The sequence below is a fragment of the Scardinius erythrophthalmus genome (genome assembly GCF_964197995.2).
Source record: "Scardinius erythrophthalmus genome assembly, chromosome: 1".
In the NCBI taxonomy this organism is placed as follows: domain Eukaryota; kingdom Metazoa; phylum Chordata; class Actinopteri; order Cypriniformes; family Leuciscidae; genus Scardinius; species Scardinius erythrophthalmus.
Window position 1 is genome coordinate 25,929,667 of NC_138221.1, and position 16,985 is coordinate 25,946,651.

A 16,985-nucleotide genomic window follows, 5' to 3' on the forward strand; every position below is an offset into this window, starting at 1 on the left:
TCTGTGGTCGTGTCTGTCTCTTCTGTGACCGTAGTCGCTTCTGTAGTCGTGTCTGTCTCATCTGCGACCGTAGTGACCGTAGTCGCTTCTCTAGTCGTGTCTGTCTCATCTGTGACCGTAGTGAGCGTAGTCGCTTCTGTAGTTGTGTCTGTCTCTTCTGTGAGCGTAGTCGCTTCTGTAGTCGTGTCTGTCTCTTCTGTGACCACAGTCGTGGCTGTAGTCAAGAAATGCTTCATATCAAAAACTTGAAATATTGGTGTACATCTGTATCTTATGTGCAATGTTGTGCAAAGACACAACATTTCTGACTGTTTACTGATGAAATTTTTAGCAATTTTTGAATAGAATCCTCCAGGAAAATTTTGGCTTTCTTTGTCTTGTTGAAACAGCATGAAACTGCAGTTTTTTTCCACCTAAAATAAAAGATAGGGTTTAATTTTACAGCTCATAAGTTCATGAGATACTAATGAACTAATGGAATTAGGGATCTAATGGAATTAGTGGGCTAAAATCAGTCACACCTCGACTTTCTTTCAAATAACGCACATTTCATTCATAATATTACAAATACAGGCCTATGGTTTTTGTTTTTCTGAATTGTGTGAAATGGCTAATAAAAATAGGTAATGCAAAACGATTATGTGGTCACCGAGGTGAATTGGTTTAGTCTTGACTTCTGGTCGTGAGTGACATTGTTGGGGGGATGGGAAATATGTTGATTGTCAAGTGCCAAATAAACACAGAGATGGACAGGAAAAGGTCAAAGGTGCCCAATTTAGAAAAAAAAAAGAAGAGGATAAACAGCAAAAGATAAGGTATGCAACAGGCACGTGCACACATAGACATCAAAGGGGGCTTGAGCACCTGCCCTTTTTATTCCTGGAGAGAAAGTGCCCTTTTTTCTGGGGTGCTTTTTTCCTATTTTTGACAAATAATATATATTCCTGTTTGCGCACAGCTTCCCTGTCAAACAAATATATTTATTTATTTAATTAATAATAATTTAGCCGTAAATAAAATGACCCACATGATGACCTTTCACCTCATTCCTCACGCTGCACGCACATTTTTTTTTTTATTTCGCGCGGCTATGCGCACTACCAGAGGATGTCTTCAAATCTGCGGCTGCTGGTAAGTGGTGTTTCATTCTCAGCGAAGTGATTTTGATGTTCGTTTACTTATTATTATTTTACAAGGACGACGTGAAGAGTGCATGCAGAGATGTTGTTTATATTGCTGTGTGTAACGTTAGGCTATAGAAGTAACTGTTTTCCTGAATGCCATCAAGATTGAAACCGAGACTGATTTCATAGCAGGTCAATAAACAAATAGTTAAAATTAAGTCATTTACATTGTAGACGCAATGACTATTTTTGTTATGTTTCAGCAGCGAAAATAGTTCCAAACAAAGATCACTGCAGAACCATCGCGAATCTCACAGCAACACTTGTTGCATTACTGAATGATTCAGCATTTTGAACGAATCGGTTGAGTCAAAGATTCAATTACCCATTCATAAACTGCCTCATTCTGAATAAATCAGCCGTTTGAATGAATCGTTTGATTGAATGACTCAATGACTCGCTCATTAAGACGGTCGCCTGCCGCCTCCTCCTGGCGGTTTAGTTTTATAAAGTATCATTCTTTTCAACATTCCTTATTTGTATATTCAAAAATATTTAAAATAATCCAAATTAATACAGTTATAATTTTTCAATGTTAATTATTTAATTTGATTGGTAACAGCGCCTAGTGTCTTATTATTTTAATTGAATATATTGATCAAATTTGAGAATTTGAAATGAAAGATGGAGCATACATTTAATAAAATTAGTGGAAAAATGCCCTTTTTAAAAGGTACAAAAAATTAGTGTTTTCAAAGTGATGTAATGAAACATTGACAATTTAAGTTTGAAGGGAGTAAAGCCTCTGTTTAGGCTATTAAGGAAATGCAATTTTGCCAAAAGAAGAACTTTTATTTTAAATAAATGTTCGTTTTAAATCAGCCTACTTCAGTGTGATATGTTACCATATTATCATGCTTAACACCGAGAATTTGAATAATGGTAATGTGATGATCAGATGCAGATATTTAAATCAAAGAATATGGGCGGTTTTGCGGGTGGATTATTTATTTTTAACAGTGGATTCGGGTGACTCAAAGTGCACCAAATTAATGAATTTATCTTTAAAATGTACAAAATTTTCTTACGGGGGGGCATGCCCCCGAACCCCCCTAGAGATACCAAACTCCACCTACAAAAATAATGTGGGAAACACATTAGGCTATATGATGATCTACAAAAAAATACGAATTTAATTATCTTATTATTAAAATACATTATTAGGATTTTTACCACCTCCGCCTCATTTTGAGGCTGTAAAAACCCTGTTACTGTATTTTGATCACAGCCCTATTTAAAGCCTTGTTCCATGTGCCCCCTTTTATACTTTGAGCACCTGCCCCTCCAGAGGTCTCTGCACGGCCCTGAACCTACCCATCACGCACATACACACAAGTCAAGCGTTTTTTTTTTTTTTGTCTATAAAACGCCGATATCAGGCCGGGTGAAACCCGTAGTTGTTGGGACATCAGAGACCAGTTTGTCCAGGAGGGCAACATGTTTATTAGCAATAGCTAACGTTAGCTCCGTAGTGTCCGACGTTTTGAGCCATTCCTACGCACATTGCTTGATTTTTTCCCATCGGACTTCAGTAAAGGGCTGCGGACCTTTCCCACCATCTTTTCCGACATGAAGAATACACTTTACGGGTGTTAATCGAGCTTGATCGCCGCTATCAGATGAAGATGCGCTGCTTACGTCCTCCTCTGTTTAACGTTACATGTGCGTAGTGATATTGGCTTGATTTCGGCTGTGACCTACTTACATTTTCGATGCTGATTGGTTGAAAATCGAGCTCAACCGTTTTAGACGTCTCAATACGCAGTCAATATAGTGCGCCAATAAATACACTTTTCACATTAACTGCAGGAAAATGCGTGGAGAACTTTTTGCTTGGATACCTTTTATTAACGTTGAACATATTGAGCAAAAGAAAAATTAGTGCCCCGTTTGGTGGAACGAAACTGAACGATACAGCTCACGTACAGCGCCCTAACTGGATATTCTAATTTATACTTTTCTAAAACGTTGCATATTAATGGCAAATAACTTATTTGGCAATTACACATAGTTTTGTGCTAGTTTTGTTGTCAGTATTGCTCTTTCAGCCAGATTTATAGTTTAAATCTAGATTTGGTTTATTTGTTAACTTTACACAACTCAATCGCAGATAGCCTATTTTGCTTCATGCTTGGTCATTATTGGCCAGATCAGAAACTATGTTTTACTTGACTTGGCTTGCACTGCCTTATACCACAACTGCGGCTGTTATCATTTTTATTATTATTAGTGTAATTGCAAAATAAGTTATTTGCCATTAATATGCAACGTTTTAGAAAAGTATAAGAATATCCAGTGTTATGAAAACAGTAGGTCAACATAACTACAATGCATTCTATAATTCCCGGTCTTATTCTGCCCTCTAGTGGCATATCGAAATGAATGCAAACCTTAACATATTTACTAACAGACCAAACACAGTTAATAATCATACTAATAAAGTATATGTACAACAAAATCTGATGAGCTCAGAATATACGCGTTTAATTCCACGTTAAGTAAATTGCCGAATACACTCAAATGAGATCGACTCAGACGTCAATAAATGGACGCGCAAATTATAATCACTAATACAAAATAAAACAAAAATATCTTTTATACACAAAAATGTCTCTATTTGTACAAATTGCTGCACATTCGTTGAATTCTGAATTTTGCACATTTGAAAGCAATTTGTTTATGGGTAGCCTAAAATATCTGCAACATTTATCAAGTTCAAGGATAATTGTGCGTGCATTTCTTAATCAATATGATACTAAAATCATAATAAAGTATAGGCTACTACAAAAATCAGATAAGTCCAGAATATGAACGCAAAGCGTTTAATTTGACGTTAAGCATTTTCCTCCCATAGAAACTCATTATAAGAACGCTAAATGTAGCTTAATGCATATTAGAATGTCCCCTTATTATGTCGAAATAACGAGATATTTATGTCGAAATAACGAGATATTATGTCGTAATAACGAGATATTATGTCGAAATAACGAGATATTTATGTCGAAATAACGACTTATTATGTCGTAATAACGAGATATTATGTCGAAATAACGAGATATTATGTCGAAATAACGACTTATTATGTCGTAATAACGAGATATTTATGTCGAAATAACGACTTATTATGTCGAAATAACGACTTATTATGTCGAAATAACGAGATAAGTATATATAATATATATATATATATATATTATTATTATTTTTTTTTTTTTATTGTGTTGTCATGAGGACAATATTCCTTGCATGCTGAAGACTAGACTAGACTAGACTTGGACTAGAATTTTTAAATAGACATTTGCATAGAAATAAACCATACTAGGGTGTATTTGAGATATTTCAGGTCAGGTGGTGTTTTGAGTCGTTTCCTCAAGAGTGGAAAAGCTCAGCATGTCCAACATGCTGCACATGGAGAGAGATGGATGGAGTGATGTGGAAAAAGGTGTGGGTGGAGGAATGTGAGGACCAGATCAAACAGACGGAGAGAGAGAGAGAGAGAGAGAGAGAGAGAGAGAGAGAGAGAGAGAGAGAGAGAGAGAGAGAGAGAGAGAGAGAGGCAGAGGTTGAGCGTAAGAACCGGAGGGAAAGGCTGAGTAAAGGTACAAACACAGAGCAACAGAAAGAAGGACATTCAGACTTTTGAAGGTCATTAACGGGAAAGAAAGTGTATGAAATATTTCCATACAGGTATTCATCACACACATCAACACATCAACCAACAAATATTTTACTATCTGATGTCATTATTGATACTTATGCAATAGATACTTAATGTGTAAAGACATATTTGGTAACACTTTATGGTTAATTAGTTAACTACTTTAGTTAACATGAACTAAGAATGAACCTTCAGCATTTATTAATCTTAATTTATATTAATTTCAGCATTATTATAAAATCAAAGGTTGTATTTGTTAACATTAGCTAATGCACTGTGAACTAACATGAACAAACAATGTACAGCTATGTTTTTATTAACTAATATTAACAAAGATTAATAAATGTATTGCTCATTGTTAGTTTATAGTTAATACATTAATTAATGTTAACTAATTAACCTTATTGTAAAGTGTTACCACATATTTATATTTATACAGTACTTTATGTGCAAATCTGTACACAAGTCTTCTGCGTATGCGAGATATATGAAGAGTTCAGATGCAAAAGCCTCTAAGTGCCATCTGAATTTTCTTCTAGAAAATTAATTGTCATTTAAGTGAAATAACTGAAATTAAATATACAAGCTTGATAAAAAATGATCATTCTAGAAGAAAATTTCAGATGGCACTTTTTGCATCTGAACTTTTCATATATTAACTAATTAATTTTTCTTAAATGACATGATAAATCCAATTTGTCTTGATCTTTTGACATATGAGGTCTTCATTAAAACATCCTGCAAGTTTCATAGCTTAAGACGTCCTCCTCATTATAAACAAAGCATTTATTTAATCAAACTCCAGAAACAGCTCGTTTTGATATTGTGGGATCTGTGACTTCACACAGGCAAGCACATTTGCATATGCCCGCCTCCAGAGCAAGACATCAACCAATGGTTATACATCATCACACCATAGGCCCCGCCCACTGGCGTTCAGTCGCTTAACGGCTGACATTTGCCTATGAGGATTATATGTTGGTTCGAGCATTTACTTTGTAAGAGAGGCACAGTGTAATGGAGAGTTAATAAAAACACTGATCTGAAGAGTATGAAATGAAATATCCACATCATATCACAACTCAAGAATGCTATGAAGCCAAATATTGTTGTTAAAATGAAGAGGGTTCAGCTAAAGAGGGTTTATTATGGCGGTTGTGTAACACACTGCTCGACCGTCTTGCTCCACACCAGCAGAGTAGAGAGAGAGAGAGAGAGAGAGAGAGGGAGAGAGAGAGAGAGAGAGAGAGAGAGAGAGAGAGAGAGAGATTTAGGAATTTTAGTCTCTGAGGTTATTTTTAACCCAGAACAGGAACTGCTGTGTTGACTCCCTAAACACACACACCTGACAGCGCCGGAAACACCCTAATACACACACACACACACACACACACAGTTTCTGCAGAGACAGTCACATGACCTGCGAGGGTCTGATGATTACTATTGTAACTCCCTTCAGGGGTCAATGCCAAATATGAAGATCCGAGAAGATTAAGAGGAAAACATTTTGAAAATCATGTTATTAGACACTTAATCTTTATGCTCTGTGCTTCTATATGGTAAATTTTAGTTTTCATAAAGTTTTATTTTAAGACTGTAACACTTTCTATTATATTTTTATTATGCTACAAACATATTTTTCTTGAATGTATCAGTGCAAACATCTGAATCATTATTTATAAAACTGTTTTAATCTAAAAAGTATTTTAGTGATTTTTTATTCATAAATTTCATGCCAGGCTAGATGTCAAATAATATAATCTGATATTTTTAAGAGATTTGCAGAGAAATAAGAAACAATGTTCACACAGAAATTGCTAAGAAAGTCTTCAAAAGTCTACTATTTTCTTGTAAAACATAGGCTACTCCAATAAGCTTTATTTAACAACATTATTTTATATATATACGGTGTGGTATAGCAATTAATGCTGACACAGGATAATTGAGTAACTAATGGCTGATTTCCAGATCGTTATACAGTTCAAAGGTCATGTTGATAGCGCTGTCTTTAACGGTTTACAGGTAAAACCTTCCATCTTAAAAGAGTCACACCCTCGGCAGTGACCGATCGCTCGCTCACTGCATCTATTTATCCCGTCACACACACACTCTGCGGCTGATGGTGTCACAGAGAGCCGCCTTGTTCACGTCTTTCCACCGGTAGCCCGCAAAAATCCCAGAAATCCCTGTTATTTCCGCACCTGTGTTTGTTTGGCAGGCGCGTGCGCGCGTCAGAGAGCCGCGTAAACACAAGAAACGCCTCAGAACTGAAGCCGTGTGTGTGTTCGGCGGACAGACCTCAGCTCTGTTCACACACACACACACACACTCACCGAGAGATGGAGGAGAACATCACAGCGCCATCTGCTCAGAGATCGTGCACACACGCTCAGGTTTGAGAGAGTAATCTGACATGCCCAAAATAATAATAATTTGGAGTCGAAATTCGGCAAGTAGGCCTATGACGATTTTCATGGTGTGAACTTTGCACATGCCTTGACCAATCAGCTTAGATGCTTGACTCAATACTTAAAGAACTAGTGCTCATGTAAATTTATTAAATTGGAATTTTGTATCTGTGGGAAAAAAATGTTTTTTCTGTCACAGCTACGCTCCAGTCCTCACAGCCCCTTTCTCCTTGGCCCACATCCCGCAAAGACTGATGGCCCTGGAGTGGCCCAGATCTGGATTAAAGATAAGGGCCACACATGAGCCATAACTGGCTTAGCCAATTACTGACCCATACCTGGGTCTGCACTGGGCCTGATAGGTTTTAGTATTGGTACCGATTCTCAGCCTTAAGAAAACCAGAAAGCCCAAAACAGCCACACCTGAAAAAAAAAAAAACCTGTAAAATTAAACTATCCTATTTTAAATAAACTGCAAAAAATTTTGCAGACTATAATTAATATATGTATAGGCTATATATATATATATATATATATATATATATATATATATATATATATATATATATATATATATATATATATATATATGAAGGTCAATGAGGGCCAGGCCACAGTAAAAGTGCAACTGATGAACAACAGGCTTTACTATGTCAGCCACAATCCTTCCTTTAAGCACTATAAGACATACTTGACATTCACTCACAGGTAAGTTATAGAAATATATAAGAAGACATTTCTAAATTTCTAATGTCAGTTCTCTGGTCAGCTCTGTGTATGTCTAAGAAGAACGCTGGGCAAAACCAGGTTAAAGGTTTAAATACTCAACTATAGTTAATGTTGTTTACTGAGAAATTAAATTCTGAAGTGCTAAATTCATAATAAACAGTATAAATAAACTACAGATATTCAGAACAAACTGAACTGCATGTCTTGGATTAGATAAGAAAAATACTCAGTTGAATATGTACAGTTATACAGTTGGTGACAATATGGTGACAAATTCATCTGACTTTTAGAAACCCAAAATACAAGTATATACCGGTAATTGACCTACACTGTCTGTTAAAGGAACTGTATGTAAGAAATGTATTTCAATTAATCATAAAATGGCCCTGATATGTCACTAGACATTAAGAAATCATGTTCATTTCAAATACTTATATCACTGACAACAGTAGTCCGGCCAGGATATTGACATTTAAAAAGTGAAGTTGCAGCCCTCAACTGATGTTGATGTTGTCATGTTGTGTTTTGGCCTGAAGCGCCACCCTCCACCTATCTACCAATCATGAAGTCAGTAGTGTTTCGGCATCCGGGTTGCCAGCTCTGCTCTAGTTACCACAGCTACGTAGCAGCCTACGTTCCTGCTGGATCCTGCAGCCTATCTGGCAACCTCGAGTTAGGGGGGAGGGGAAAGTTAATATTATGTTTTAGGTTATGTGGCATTGTAATCGTTTCTGTATTTCATTAAATGCCAAAAGCAACCCTTCTCTTGCTTTTTAAAATCACTTCCTTTTTTTGTATTTTGTCTGATGATTAAATTACCCCTACGCCGTCCTCTTTACTGTTGCTTAGTGATTTTTGCGCTCTTTAGCTACGGCAGTTAACGCTTACTTCCGGCTGCCGTTGCCGTTCCATCAGCAGCTGTTGCTTAAAGTCCCTAATGTAGATCGAGGCGGTTGTTATAGTGAATACATCCCCCGGCAGGCTGATCAGGACCCCGATGCGAAGCGGAGGTTTATTGATTTAAAAACGATTGTATTCAGGGTTCGAATTATGATTTCATCTTTGTGGGGGTCTCTTTAAAAAAAGAAAAAAAGTAGTCTATATGAGCAGGCGCGGTGTGTGCAGTGCAGTCACCAGAAGGCAGACATCCCAACCTGCACAAAGTCATTTCCGGGAGTCAAGAAATCTCCAACGGGGGTGGGGGGGGGGGGGGGGGTGATGATGATTCGGTTCTGATTAATTCGGTTCGAGAAATCTCCAACGGGGGGGGGGGGGGGGGGGGTTGGTGTTTCTGATTAATTCGGTTCGAGAGTAGAGATAAAATCCCGAGGCACACACGCACACTAGCGCACACGCAAGGTCTCTCGCTCCCTCTCTCTGCCGTGCGCGCGCTGCGCTTGCGCGCTCTTGCTTCCGGGAGATTTTAACTGATTTGCGGGCATCAGGGAGCCGCTATCAATATGCGGGAGACTCACGGAACTTCCGGGAGACTTGGGATGTCTGAGAAGGGGGGCATATGAAATGCATGGGAGGGCACAATTATTATTAGCCTACAGTACGTATATTAATAATAATACACTGAGTGTCGGATAATTTATGATGAGATGCGCTCCAATTCACGAGCAATGCAAGTGACCGCGGCGCGCAGCCCCTCCATGTCATGATTATATTGTCGTTATATTTGCTTCTTTTTTTGTTAAATCCAGGCAATTGATTGATTAAAACAATTATAAAAAATAAGATACAATTTATACAAAACGAAATTCACCTTAAAGAAAGTTTTTTACAAAACAAAACTTAATGAAGTGGTCAAAATCATGTCTTCCGATAGGCTATATTGCGCATCCTATCTTACTCGTACTGTTCACTTTTCATATTCAACATAGATGGAAAAAAATAACATTATAATATTTTAACAAATATGAAAATACGCTTATTTATTGACTACAACACATAGGCCTACAGATTCTCTATTTGTACAAATTGCTGCACATTCATGTAATTCTGAATTTTGCACACATAGGTTGAAAGGCATTTGTTTGTGCTTAAAACATTTATCAACATTTATCAAGTTCACGGATAATTTATAATGAGATGCGCTCCAATTCACGAGCAATGCAAGTGACCGCGGCGCGCAGCGCCTCCATGTCATGATTATATTTTCGTTATATTTTCTTCTTATTTGTTAAATCCAGGCAATTGGTTGATTAAAAAATATATAAAAATTAAGATACAATTTATACAAAACGAAATTCACTTTAAAGAAAGTTTTTTACAAAACAAAACTTAATGAAGTGGTCAAAATCATGTCTTCCGATATATTGCGCATCCTATACTAGTGCTGTTCATTTTTCATATTCAACATAGATGGAAAAAAATAACATTATAATATTTTAACAAATATGAAACTAAATACGCTTATTTAATGGCTACAACACGTAGGCCTACAGACTCTCTAGTTGTACAAATTGCTGCACATTCATTTAATTTTGCATTTTGCACACATACGTTTAAAGGCATTTGTTTGTGGGTAAAACATTTATCAACATTTATCAAGTTCACGGATAATTGTGCGTGCATTTATTAATAAATAAATTGCTTAACACTGCACTTCATTCTTTTGAGTTCAACGTTTATTAATACAGGAGTAGAGAGGCGACAATAATAAACCACCTTATATCACCCTGTTGCTACTAATTGTATGATTTTTTTGTCCTCATGAATGGGCAAAGAATGGGCTCTTCAAAGTGGTATCCTTTGGTATTTAATTCACTTTTACTTTACAACAAGCAGCAACCAAGGTATAACATGACCAAAAACACGCCCATGCATGGTGAAATAATGTGAAAATTCAGAAAGGAGGATAATTCCACTTAACACACACATACTGTCAAGAACAGGGCAGGATCATACAAAATACATTTTAGAACATCTTCCCCTTGACTAATCTTTTTTCCCTTAGGCCTATATTTAAATTAAATTCATATTCAAATTACGCAATGGCCAGTTAAACAAAAGCCATAAATTAGCCTACCATTATGCAGAGAAAATGGACCAAAGTGGTCTGATTTCAGCAGGCTGTGGTTGTGGTCCTGGGACCCATGATGCTGACGTCCGATGTCCCGTCTTTATCCACGATTGGACGAATGGAGCAGGATCAAATCTGTCGAGGGGTGGCCCATTTAAGTCCACGAACAACAATGCAGAAAGGCTCCTGGCACGCAGTCTGTTTCTGGTCTGACAGTCTGTGTCATTGCATGCAGAGAATCCTCTCTCGCACTCTGCAGAGGTCGGGAGAACGGTGTTGCTTGCCACAATAAGTCTTTTTATTGTATTTCCCAGATCTCCTTCCAATTTCCAGTCTCTGAACTCACTGACTGCTTCAGTAACGGACTCTCCGAGAAGTTTTGCAAATGTCGCAACCTCATGCTCTCCAAAGAGAACTAGTTCCGCTCTCTCTTTGGGCCAAAAGTGTTGATCCATTGGCTTCAACATAGTCACTAGGTCACTGTCGGGGAGACGCTTGGTGAGATTGTCAACGATTGCCTGGTAAAACTGGCTTTACTAACTTTTTTATTTTGGGCTGCGCTTCGGTGAGAACAACCCCTTTGAGCTGTCCCTTGGTTATGGCCGTTTTGACTTTAATTTCAGTTTTCCCCCCTCGGTCTTTCATGGTAGAGAGCACCTCAATTGTTTGGTGAATGAAACGGCTTGCATCAACCAGAGAAGTGTCCCGTCTCTGCAATTTAAGGGAGAGTCCTTGCAGCTCACGCAACACGTCTTTCATTGTCGCTAAATCCTCGACAAACCCGGTGGATGACAGATGCTTTAGCAAACCAGTGTATTTGGCCCTCTCCACACCAGAACGTGACCCATCTTCACTAGCTGATCGAAAGTGATGTGCCAACACAGGAAAATCCTTGAGCACAGCTTTAACAGTGTTGAAACTGCTTGCCACCCATCTTATTGTAAAGACTTTCCCGATTTTAAGAATCTGCATGTTTAGCTCTGAAGCTGCTTGCTCCAACTCCCTTGCGTTTTTTGTGGACTGATGGTAAATTGCATAGAGCTTGGAGAGGAAACATTCTAAATGATTGCACCCTGCAACCGCCTTCAATGAGTCATTCACAGCTAATTCTACACGATGTGCAAGGCAATGTACTGCCTGAAGTCGAGGAAAATCCTGTTTCAGTCTTTCTATGAGTCCCGTCTGTTTCCCGGTTAGGACAGCAGCACCGTCTGTGGCTATGCTTATTAAATTTTTCCGAAGAAACGCCGCATCCATCCCAACCACCTGAAGACTGTTTTTCAGTGCGTTATACAGAGATTCCGCATCTGTACCCTGGTCCAACTCAACAATGTCAAAAAACAAATTGTCCAGGTCTCCCTTCCCAGTAACATCGCATCTCACATAAATAATCATGTAAGCACGGCCATGAATTGTGCTTTCATCAAGTGTAACGCTAATACGGGAATCAAGTGCTTTCACATTAGAAATTATTTTCTTTTTCATCTGTTCTGCAATGTGCTCAACCATGTTGGCACACGAGTGATCAGATCGGTGAGTAGGGCCCACTGTTGCACCATTTAGCTCATTAACTTTCATTATGGGACTGAATTTTGAGAAAGGCAACCTTTCTTTAGCAACAGTATAGGCGGCCCTGAATGAACTGGCTGTCTCCTCAAAAATAGCCGAACTTAGTTTGACAACATTGCTTGGAAGTATTTCTTTTTGTTTGAGATCTGCTATTTCAGCAGCTCGTTTATGGGCAAGACTGTCACGGTGTATGTAGATTTTTTTGCGCAACTGCTTCTGCACAGGGCTACTCACTGTCCCATTGATCCAGGCATCCGACAAATGCACGCCAATTTTCTTCTCTGAAAGTAAGAGAGTCTTAGCTTCCTTGCAGATGATGCATCCAAGTCCACCCTCCCCTGTAACCAGCCAGGGATTTCTTTCCTTCCATGACCTCCACTGATTTAGTCCCCATTTCTTTGGCAGTTGCTCAGTTTTGTCCATAGTGTCAGACCCGGCTTTTTCATCCTCCTTTTCTGAGGTAATATTCATCTCTGTCCCACATTCAGCACCGGCAGCAGCAGAACTAGTGTTGGTAACAGCGGCAGAGTCGTCTTCAGTCCCAGTGCTCTGCACCATGCTAGCAGGTGGATTTAGACAGTCCTCTGACGATGTTTTTTGTTTTTTTGAAATAAACCCGAATTTTGCCAAAGTTGTACCTGATGTTGGTAACACTATTTTTATTTTTGGTGGCATGGCTGCTGGTTCTAAACTTTACACAATTTCTTTTTATTTTAGTCATGAAACAAATGTTTACCAGTTCTTCTTCTAAAAGAGTTAACGTTCGCAAGTTCAAGCTCCTGTGCCCCCTAGTGGCTTGGTGGTAAAGTTCATACACAAACATGCTGCAGTCACGATATGTGCTTACTGATGTAAATAAAAATGTTTAATAAAAAAGCGTTACCAACACAATTCACTTTAAATAGTACATTTGGTTGAATTTGTTATGTAATGAGGTAAAATATATGTTGTTCGTGCAATTTTTTTTAAGCGTGTGTTCAAGTGGTCCAGTGGCAGAAATTTTGCCGAGCGTGTCAGAGGTTCTCGGTTCTAATCCGCACTCATGGGCTATATTTTTTTTTTCCTCATCAATTCAAAATCGATTGTTTTTCAGTGGTTGTATATCAGGCAAGGACACATTTGTGTTTTGTGATTTCACCGGAACGAATAGAGAGTCTCCACAACGGATTGAAGCGTGCGTCCCGAGTGAAGAGTGCGCGAGCCACAAGAGAACACAGTATCTGCGCCACTGATCGCAGCGGCAATGAGCACTTTGACCACTTTATTTAAAAAACAACACATTTCAGCGCTAGATCGCATCTTATTTAACAAACGAATTAAATGAATGCTCTGCTTGTTAAAGGACATTTAGTTTTTATTTATTTTTTTATTGGTAGGCTATATTAGTGCCGCGAGATGTTTCAAAACTGGTGGGGACAATATTGACCTTAGCAAAAAGTGGTCCATCCCAGCTAACAATTTAACGTTCTGGGAACGTTCTGGGAACGTTAGTTTTTGGTTCCCAGAACGTTCCCAGAACGTTCCCAAGAACGTTCCCTATTGGTTAGCCAGGAAAGTTTTCTTTACGTTAATAGAACGTTCCCTATAGGTTAGGGGAACGTTCCCGGAACGTTCCCGAAAGGTTCCCAGAACGTTCCCGCAAGGTTCTCGTAACGTTCCCGGAAGGTTAGGGGAACGTTCCCGGAACGTTGCCGAAAGGTTCCCAGAACGTTCCCGGAAGGTTCTCGGAACGTTCTCCTAACGTCTACACATCCTGATATGCCTGTACACAAATTATAGGTCTACAAACAACATATTCTACATTGTTTATTGTTCAAACACTTAAGAATCCTATGAATATATTATTACAATAAATTGAATTTACAGAAACTATCATTAATAAGTAAATCAATCAGTTTGTATTAAATAAATAAATCAGCACACAATCCATGTTTTTGTTTATTCATTGTTTAATTATCAACCTAAAATAAGTCATTAAAAACAGCGTTAGCAAAATGTATTCAGGAACAGTAATTTACATTTAATATTTCAAACATGAAAATATTTCAATAAATAAAACTGCACAAACATTTTAATTAAAACTATCTTTTTGCAAACTGTAGCCTATAACTTTGGCTATAAAGTTGAAAAAGTATTCATTTATATACAATATACATGAATGTGCCAATCGTCACTCCGCTCAAAACATTTAAACTCCCAACACCATCTGCAAATTTAACAAGAAAATAAAAAGACAACGCGTTACATGGACACACAATCCCATGCCAAAATTCAAGCCCTGTAATGGCATTAATATTCATCCGGAGCAAATGAAAAGAGTGAGGTGGGATTGTGGATCACAATTGGGATCACAAGCTGTAGGAGATATAAGCACGAGCGCTGCTGGTATCATGTATTTATTCAGATATTTCAGCATCAATGTGTATAGAAAAATTTATATATTTCAAAACACTACATTGCATTTATTTATATTGCACTATTTATTATTTCAGACTACAAATCAAAAAAGGAATGTTTTATATAGGGGTAAGGATACCCATATTAAGCCTCTCTCTCTGAAGTCAAATAAAAAACAGAGAAAATAATATTTAAGTCTAGTGAACTCTGACCTGCGAATTCGCTCTACCTTTTATGTACAAGTCTCACCTCCAATGAAGAATTTGAAAACCTGTAACTGCTGTGTTGTTTATGAGAAAGAAAGTGAAAAAAAGTTTGAAACTGCTATCAATTTTTTTTTTTTAATCTCTGTGACTTTACACCTACAAATTCCACTGTCACAGGTGCTCAGTTTTGCTATAATGAAACCCTCACAGAACATGGTAATAATCAGCCATCCATGCAAAAGCAAAGGTCGGTGTAGTTTACAGGTGCATCTGTCCAGGCCAACATCTGATGCCTTGATGCCTTCCGCTGGGATCCCAGAAAACCTGAAATAAAAAATATAGTACAGTTCAAAATCTATCATACATACATCTCATCTGGTATCACAAATTATCATTCCAGGTTCACTTTAAGATATGCTCAATATTAGTGCTGCACAATATTGAAAAATTTAGAGTTTATTTAGAGATATCAGCCGTATGGTTTAGTGCATGCGCTAACGGCTCCAGGTTTGTATCTGGTAAATTACCCCACTAATAATGCCCAGAATGGTACCAAACTACTACAGTAGTACAAATAGGTTCTGTACTCATTAAACGAGGCATTGGAAAGTTTGTAAGTACATCAGGAGTTTATTTAAATAACACTTGCCTGACGGCGAATGCTACTGCTGATGTTGACGTCACTTTATGAGTACAGAACCTATTTGTACTACTCATTTTCCCCGACATAGAGCAGACCGGCACACAACAAAAACTGCTGTTCGGATGTTCCCTTTTCTGATATTTTAGCCTTCGTGACATTTTAATTAAAACAGAAGTAAGAATTTTAGTGTAATAAGCAAAAATTAACAGTAAACTCAGAGATCACCTACCGCTGCAGATGTGTACGGAAGTGAAAAGCAGAAATGCTTAGACCTCTTTCTGGTTCAACCGCTGGGCGCTCCGCATAACCTCTATTGGGGGGATTTTGTAGAGGAGTGAACCTGCATAGAAAATTACAATAGATAACAAGCATAGATAAATACAATAGAAGAAAAACACAGTTGAAATAAGCAGTGCATTATGTTTTTCAGTTAAATCTAACTTATCAGGTACAGAAATTGATTTATCAAAATGTAAAATAAGTCTTCAGTGTAAAAATAAAATAACTATAAAATTAATGTATCTTTGCTAAAGCTACAAGTCATTTTCTCTTTTGATGTTTGATCACCATTGGCGACACAAACAGCTGCGGGTACGTTAGGCTGCTGTCCCTTTAAGACGAATGCGCAGAACTAATATAAATGACACGCATCCGTTTTCTTTCTGTTTAAAACACAAGACAAGAGGAAACTCGCCATTTTGACTTCATTTTGCGTGCACGTGTCTGTTTAAGCTAAAAAAAAAAAAGTGAAAGAGAACTGAATTCGGCTAAACTCACCTTCTTCATCTACTGACTGTGGATGGCATCAAGGTCTTGTCCTGAAGAATACAGGGCCAAACAATAGGGATTTTATCTCATCTGGTAACAAGAGCAAAGCCATAACTTTAAGAACTCTAATGATATATTTACCCCCTGATATTGCATTGGGGATATCAATTCAAACATTTTTAAAGGCTAAGAGTATGAGCCACAGCTGCCCAAGATATCTAGGGGTTGCAAATTAGTCATGGCTATAAACCTGTATGCATGGCATCTACTTTGTATTTTTTATAAAGCAATGTTCTATGCATTTGTCCCTGTCAAATAAACATTAAATAAATAAATCTGTGAAAAATAACTGCCTAAAGTTGTCGACCCCCTGAACCGCATTTAAAAGTACAAAG